This window comes from Anastrepha ludens, chromosome 4 (assembly GCF_028408465.1).
Source record: "Anastrepha ludens isolate Willacy chromosome 4, idAnaLude1.1, whole genome shotgun sequence".
NCBI lineage: Eukaryota > Metazoa > Arthropoda > Insecta > Diptera > Tephritidae > Anastrepha > Anastrepha ludens.
The window spans coordinates 5,182,594-5,191,454 of NC_071500.1; positions in this window are offsets into that span (position 1 = coordinate 5,182,594).

The following is an 8,861-nucleotide window of genomic DNA, read 5'->3' on the forward strand; positions in this document are numbered from 1 at the left end:
CCAACGTAGCCGCTGGATCTTTATTCGCTGCTCTATGTCTATGTCGTCGTAAAGCTCATACAGCTCATCGTTCCATCGCCTGCAATATTCGCCGTTGCCAACGTGCAAAGGTCCAAAAATCTTACGCAGAATCTTTCTCTCAAACACTCCAAGCGTCGCTTCATCGGATGTTGTCATCGTCCACGCTTCTGCGCCATACGTTAGGACGGGCATGATGAGAGCCTTGTAGAGTGTTAGTTTTGTTCGTCGAGAGAGGACTTTACTACTCAATTGCCTACTTAGTCCAAAGTAGTCCAAATTAATTGGCTTATTATCATTAAATAACAGACGATCCCTTCTGTCTTGTTCATCTCTTCCCGACATCATTTCGGGTATAATTGACTGCTCGTCCTTTTTTGGGTTAATTGATTTTAATTTTTCATGTAGAAACCTTCGCAGTTGCGATACTCTCCGTATAACGTCAATCGCGTTGCCAATAATTTCAATTTTGTTTGGCGCAGATATGAATTACGAGTTTCGAAAACGACTAGTCACATTTCATACCCTTTCCGGTATAGAGTTGTACAACTAGCCCCTTCATGGGAATTCCCCAAATAAATAGGAACTCTTTGTACGGAATGTGCAATAAAAGGGAACTGTACATTCCGTACAAAGAGATCTAAAATGGCAGTAGTCCCGGATTAATCGCATTTTTTGCAGGGAGTGTGTGAGCGGTCTGCACATATGCATGTGTGTGTGTGTGAAACATGCATGTGCATGCGCAGCGCGGAATTAAAAATCACTGACAGCGCTGCCCACCTACCTACATAAAAGGAGGCATGCAGAAAAATTCAAAGCAAAAAGGCCAGGCAAGATAGCAAAAAATCAGAGTAGCAAAAAAATTTTTTATAAAAAATAACACAGTAAGCAAACACAGCGATCATGCGCGCAGCTTCTGAATTATTTATGAAGTAATGTATAAATTACAACCGCAGTCGTCACTGAGAAAATTGTTGTCGTTTTATGCGTGCTAACCATATTTAAGTGCACTCATATACATTGACTTACGTGAATTAAAAAGTGCAAATCAGTTGTTGCTGCTTTTGTTGTTTTGCCTTTTTGCTTGTTTTCTACTGCATGTAATTACAGGAGCGCCGGCAGAGATAATTTTGTTAGCTTTCAACGTTTACATTTGTTACTTCACGCATTTTCTATATTTAATATCCAATACACATGTAAGTACACATGTAAATATATGCGTGTATGTGTATATGTTCTTTTATTTTTTGTTGTAGAAGTGGCACAAAGCATTCAAAGCCGAAAAGTGTGAGACTCGCATTTCAGCTCGCCGCACTACCGAAAAACCCACGCCTGCACCGATTTACGCGCTCCGCATATTCACGTGTCTGTATGTAACGACTATTGAACAAATGCTTTGCCATTTATCTGCAATTCCTTAATTTTTTGACTTGAGTTTTATGCCGAGTTTTACCTAATTTTTTTTTTTTTTTCTTTTTCTCAATAATTTTATTTCTTCATTTCAAAAACACTTTTGCCCACTCATATTCCAATTGCATCCACAAAATTGCCGCAACTGCGTTTCACAACGTTGCTCAGTATTTAATTAGGCTCCTCGCTATGGCAGCGTTGTTGCAGCACGGCACAGTGATATCGAAAAGTTCCACCACACTCTGTTAATCGGCTCGAAATTCCTTTCAACTTCCTTTTAAGACTCGCATCAGTCGATCGCTACCAACGCAATGCGACTTTTGTGCAACATCAACGTAGTTTTCATTATCTTAATTTCATTCATGTACTTTTTCGATATCTTTGCTCGTTTTTTCGCCTGAGTCGATGATCCCCAGTGACTTAGCGACCGTGCAACTTTTCATACTTTATTTAGGTAGTTTATTACGTATGTATGTATGTATGTATGTATGTGTGCATTTATTATTCATTTTTCCCTCTGTCTTGCGAATTTTTCTTGTTATTGAGTTTTTGTGGGGCATGACTTTATTTGGGTAGAAAGTGCATAAATTTATCGGCAAGTCAGTACAATTAAAAAAATGTGGCAACCTGTTCAACCGAAATAATGAAAAGTTTATCAAAAATTAAAGGAAAGTTCAATGTAATTAATATCAGAAGGCGGTCTACTCTTAAAGGAGTCCAGCGATAACTGCATTGAATCGCCATTTTAATAAACGAACTATAATTTTTTTACGAGTTGATCGAGCTGGCAAAGATGATTAGCGTTTTTTTGACAAACTGAAGTAGTCTTACCGGTGATCGACTCCAAAACCCTAATTGCTTGATTCTAAGACTGCCGAATGTTGGTGCTCCGAGGTTTCCTTCTACAGCTCGCCTGAGGATGTGCCCCGTCAGCAATCCAACCATTACCTTTAAGTTCACTTTTTTAGGAATTTATGAGTAAGAAGTTAGTAAACTTACTGTCACTTATACATGGTTTTTGCAACTCTATAGCCAGCCTGGAGTTCACTTCCATGCCTTGTCTCTTCGTTCTTAAGTCCGTAGCTCATGTGATCGCTTAATTATCTGGTACGGCTTAACACTTCCATCGCACCACACTGCTGAGCACATTTTTGGTTAACCCATCAGTCATTACCCATCCCCTACACAATTATGTCACAAATCCCCCTGCAATTTACGACTTTTGCAGCCTCTCTCTGCAGGCTTTTACCCGTCTCTTCGTACATTATTTTTTTGCTGCGGCCGCCCACCAGATCGCAGAAAAGTATTCGCTCATCAACTACCCACAGACCTTCTTTACCCATTCTACGCAATCGAACCTTCCCGTAAATTTACTTACCAGCACAGTTCCAGGATTATTCGTTTTACACTTGAGCTGCAATCTGATAAGTTTAAGTCCCATCTTAAATTTGTTGAAGTCTGGAATCTTGTAGTTTCTAGTGAATAGCATTAAGTCACTTTTTAAATTATTCAAGTCCTATCCTAAGGGCCTTACAACACAACAACGACCTTGTCTGCGCTATTAACTCCATTGGACACTCTTTTTAAAAACTTAGTTGGGCTCCCGAATCAGGCCTTTTTTCGCCCAGTTCGAGGATCCTGTATCCATAAATCGACAGAAACTTTAATTTTAGGAAGCTACCCAGAAGCTCAAGTCGTTAGCTTTAATATAAATGTGTTACATTCACGTCCAAAGTCGAAAAGGCCAGTCTGGCCGGACCCGGGTGCCTTCTTTGGACTTTGCCAATATCCAACATTTTTGTGAACACTTCTCTTTGAAGTATCCGTCCAACCACTGCCTTCAGAACATTCTTTATTTTATACACTATGCTGATTGGTTTCAACACAACCGTCTGAGACTTCCCCAGTCATGAAATGCATCAAAAATCCGAATTTGTCTTAATTTTTCACATCCATAGCAATACCGATTTTTCACTCATAATTTGTTCATTTATTCCACCTTTCTTCCATAATTTGTAAATCAGCGTTTGCCCCTCACATTCCACACGCCGCAGTTTAATAACCCTAGAAACAATAAAATCAAAAACCAATAACCAATAATACTAATAATACAATAACGAAACACCCATTACAAATCAATAAAATTTAATTCGCTCAAGCTATCGTTAGGCAATTGGCCACAACACCAGCGCCAACAAAATGCAATTGACAATTATCAGCCATCAATAATGCAATGCAGCGTATCATGTTGCACGTCGCACATACCAACAAGCGCGCCATCGCACATGCACGTACACCTACGTACACACGCATGCATGCATAGGCGCTTGCAGACGACAATATACATATTTTGGCAGTGCAGTGATTGCGCGCCGGCGAACTTTTGCATATCGCAACTAGCGACACGTCGCCAGCAGACGTCAATGAGTGGAATGTTGCTGACAACAGTCAGCGCCTGCAATCAATGCAAAACCCGAAAAAAGAAAACAAACAAAAAATCGCACTCTCACGCGTACAATTGCACCGCATTCGTGTCTGACAATAAGCGCGTGATAAATTGTTTATTCCCCAGCGCCTGAATGCATTTGAAATGTTCGCACAATATTCTCAATTTACGTGGAAGCGAATATTTTTTGGGTTTGCAATTTTCAGGCAAATGTTTTTACAACAAGTTTTATTAGCGATTTAACTGTGACATTTTTATAACATTTTAATTTGCACGCCATTTAGCTGAGCACGAAAGGTAAATGCAGAGAATTCGTTGAAGTAAAAAACTATTTTTTACATTAAGGTGGGTTATTTTTTTTCAACTTTACTTCTAGCAGAGTCGGATTCCGCGTAAAATTATAAGAAAAAAAGTACACTAGAGACTTGGGTTTCTAGAAGGAAACAGTTATTAGGGGCAAAGGTTTTCGTTAGGTTTTTATTTCTTCTTGTGACAATTTCACAATTTAGAAGATTCCTTAAGGTAAGTTGAGTAGTTACCATTAGCAAATAAATATTAATCGCATTCGGGAGGGAATAACCTTTTAGGACATTATGCCCAGAGGAACGCAGCTATCTACCGAAGAGCGCGCTAGTATTCTAGCTCATAGTGAATCGAAAGTATCCCTTCGCAAAATAGCGCTAAAAGTAAATTGAAGTAAAAATAACCATCCACAAGTTTTTGAAAAAGTGATAGGTATGGAAAAATTAAAGGCACTGGTCCAAAGCTTGACGACTGGTGCGAAAGAGAGAGGGAGATAAGACAGTTGGTTGTCAATAAAGCTATCAACCCTAACCAAATTAGATTTAAACTTTCTCTCAGTGTTACGAGGAGAAGAACACAGCAAATTTTGAGTGAATATTCGAATTTAAAATAACAAAGTAGACTGGCTAAACCGGAGCTTACAACTCACAAAAGCAGCCACACTCGAATTCGCTTTTAGCGATGAAAAAAAATTCAATCTCAATTCTCCTGATCACTATAGAAGTATTGGAGAGATATTCGCGAGTCACAACAAACACGTTGCTCCCGAAACAACGCAGAAAATTACGTCTTGGGTAATGTTTTGTAGAATTTTGCCGAAGTATTTCACGGTGAGTCTTGGACGTATTCACAAAACAATGATCCAATCCACAGCGCTAAGCTTAGGAAGGAGTTTTTAGCGTCGAAACTTATACCTGTGCTGAAGTGACCCGCAGTTAGTCCAGACCTTAATCCAATGGCGAAGCTCTGGAGCATTCTTAGCAAGCAAATTTATGAAAGTGGACGCCAATTTAATAACCTATTGACCCTTGGAAAAGCTATTCAAGAGGAATGCAAACTTAGTGTCCTTCAGTCAATTCATTACCACTAATTTTTGCAATAAAAGGTAAAACGACATTTGCAGAAATACAAATAGACAAAATTTACAAAAACAGGACAACGGTCGACCGGTGTAGGTAAACGTCGGACACGAACCGTGGCAACAACGCGCACTACTCTGAGCGTTTATCACCCGCCCAAACACAGCGATTCCAGGACCGCAGCAACGGCACAAATTACCGCACAGCAATACCAATAAATCCGACGCCGGAATGAATAGCACTTCATAGTACGCACAAGCAATAGCCAGAAAATGGAAATAAACGCCAAAAAGTAGGCACCAAAAAAAAAACGCCAAAAAATTGGGACCAAAAAACGCCCCAAACAGTAGGCACCAAGAAATATGACGCCAAAAAGTAGGCACCAAAAATAGATTTCCTACAAGTTTGCACCAACAAACAAGCGCCAAAAAGTAGGCAGTGTTATTTCTCACTAGAAATTAGCAACCACAAGGAAAAACTCAAGATATATATAAGGTATAGCTCTCTCTCTCCTTTTCCTTTACGTGATGTCTTTTTTCTCTCTCGCGGAACGAAAATACCCAAACATGGCCTTGAAATTTTAATCTCCATTCTCGCTCGTCCATCGACGCCTTAGAAGTTACACTTCAAAAAATTTCAAAAATTACACCTTTACTAAAATTCAATGGCCTACGAGACTGCATATCCAGAAGTCTTCTGAAGACTGAAAAATTTCAAATTTGGGTAATAATTTTGTGAAATTTGTTAAATTTTTGTGAATTTCGTACAGGGTTTGGATCTTTGGTTTATAAGATTTTTATTATGCAATGCACCAAAATTTTTATCAAACATCTACAAAAAAAAACAATTTAGCATAAAAATATTGCTAATATTCTAAAAAGCTAAAGTGACTTAATTACGCGAACACAAGTGCAGCTTCTTTTGAAATTTGGGGGCTCGAAATTAGCTTTAGAACTATGCTCTAATGGACTTTTGCTTTTATAATTTTATGTAGCATCCAAAACTGCAGAAAAAAAATTGCTTCATACAAATTGAGCCACCCTAATATATGTACGCGTAATTACATAAATGTGCATGTAAGCGGCTTTTTAATTTTTTATATAGCAAATAAAATAAAATAAATTTGTTATTATGCTATATTTCAATTTATTTAATTTTTATTTTAATTTTTGCGTAAATAATTACATACAAAGTTTTAATATTCGTAAAATGCTCGCCATTAAGAGTGATAGGTTCAATTTAGTAATTAAAAAATAAATTTAGTAAAAAATGCATAATTCAGTGAGAGAAATATTGGTATTCTAATTTTTATGATAGTTTTAGGAAAAAGAAAACCTTTATTTTTGCGTAAAATGTTCACTGCTTTATGGTTGATCTTTAGCTACTGGACGATGCTACGACTCCTAACTAACTTCGATTATTCCTGTGATTTTATACACATTTTCGTCAATTTCTTTAACATCAAATATGCCTGAACGGAAACGACGAAACCAAAATTGCACGTAATCAGCTGTTACGTTTCTTTGTTGTACTAACTATATTAAATAGTTTTTTGTTTGTCTTTGTCTCATGTACAAAAAAGTCTGCAAGTGCACTGCCTTCCTATTGCAGCCATTTAAACCGCATCATCCCTATTCGAACACCCTTTGTATGTTTGTCACATAAAAATTGATCGCCAGTGGCGTTAATGATATTTTGAATAAAACGCATTTTTAATATTGTAAATGAAAAAAATAGTTGTTATTCTTAATTGAAACGTAATTACAATAAATCTGCAATCAGTGCAATTGCTTTGCCGCAACACAAAAACAACACGTTAATTAATTAAATCACAACAAACCAATTTCAAAAGCTTACGCGAATGCAATGCGCTCTGGAGTGAAATGAATATTGATTAAATATGAGTTGGACTGAGTTTAAATTCTATTATTGCATTTAACTGCAACAAACGCAATTAAATTCAAATCCTCTATTTTGTGCTTTATGGCTTTTTCTTGCACTGCAAATCCTAGAAAAGAGAGGCTTTTTTGTGGCAGAAACTACGACGCTACAAAAAACTATTTCTAACATTCGATGTTTCAAGACCAACCGAGTTATATTCACTCATAAACTAACCAAGCTGAGGCACCCTTGTTTATGTTGCATATAAAAATCTATTTAACGGAAAGCTATGCAGCTTTTAAAATAGAGCTCATGGATAAATATGCGAAATCTCATTGATGACCTACAGGCTGGCCAAAACAAACAAAATCCTGGCCTGGAAGTAAAATAATGTGAGGCCTCCTTCTCACAAAGCGTTTAACAAATTTTAAGTTTCTTTCACAAAACATATTTTTCCAATCGTAATTTATAATATTTTTATTTTCAAAAGTGAGTTGGTAGAATATACAGAAACTCTGAGCCAATAGCATTCGTCCAAAAACAACACGAGAACTCCCAAATAATTATTGCAATTGACTTTTTATAGACTTAACCCCGTCTCCTCATCTAACCCATAAAGTGAACTTCACTAAATAACTATTCCTATATTAAAAAAGTGCATTTAATTATTTTAATTTGCTCAACTACCTGGCAAGTCTGTGGTAAAAGCTCAGCATTTTTATGAATTATTTTCAATGCTAATAATGTTTGAGTAGGCGCAGGGATCTATTGCGCAGAGCTAGGCATCAGGCAGCCATTTAAGCTTCCTGACAACTGTAGTATCTTTCAAGCAGAAGTCTTTGCGGTAGGAAAGGCTGCAGAAATAGCAATCGCAAAGACATCAAGCAACTCCAAAATAAATATTATATATACGTTGACAGCCAAGCTGCGATAAAAGCAATAAACTCATATGAAATTTCATCTAAAAATGTTCTAAAAAGCAGGGAAGCCCTAGAAAGATTAGCCTCATACACACTGTAGCACATCTATTCGATACCCGGACATAAGGGCATTGCAGGAAACGAAATTGTAGATGAGATTGCCAAAAGCGCTGTTTACAGGCAATTCGAAGAAGAAAACGACATACTGAAACCTTTAAATACGGTATACAAAGACATCGCTGCGGACATGAAAATACGGATAGATAGGGGGTGGAATAATCTAGCCACTTGCAAAACCGCGAAAATCATGTGTGCACAGAGTGCAGATAAATACGTCCGATTCGTACTAGCTCTGTCTAGAAAGGAAAGCAGAACTATCGTAGGTATGCTGACAGGCCACAATTTGCTAGCGGCACACGCATTCAAAATAGGAATTACATAGGATAGCTGCAGATTTTTCAATTAACTGAAAGAAAGAGAAACGCTAGAACGCTAAGAGTCAAGCTCCATCTTATAACACTAAGGATCTCTGTGAAGCTCCTAATAAAAAACCACAAATAGGAGAAGGAGGGCCACACATCTAAAGAAAGTGTATGCGCCAATTATTTTTTTTAATTGGTTCATATGCATATTCGCCATCGGAGATGCCTATTACAAAACTGTCCGATATGCTTGGTACAATCGGGATGACGTGCTGGGTAACAATTCATATGAGAGTTTAATAAAAACTAAGTCTTGATTGGAAGGGAATAGAATAAATTTTACGTTTGCACATCCTCATAGTCTTTTTTGCCCTCTAGTCAT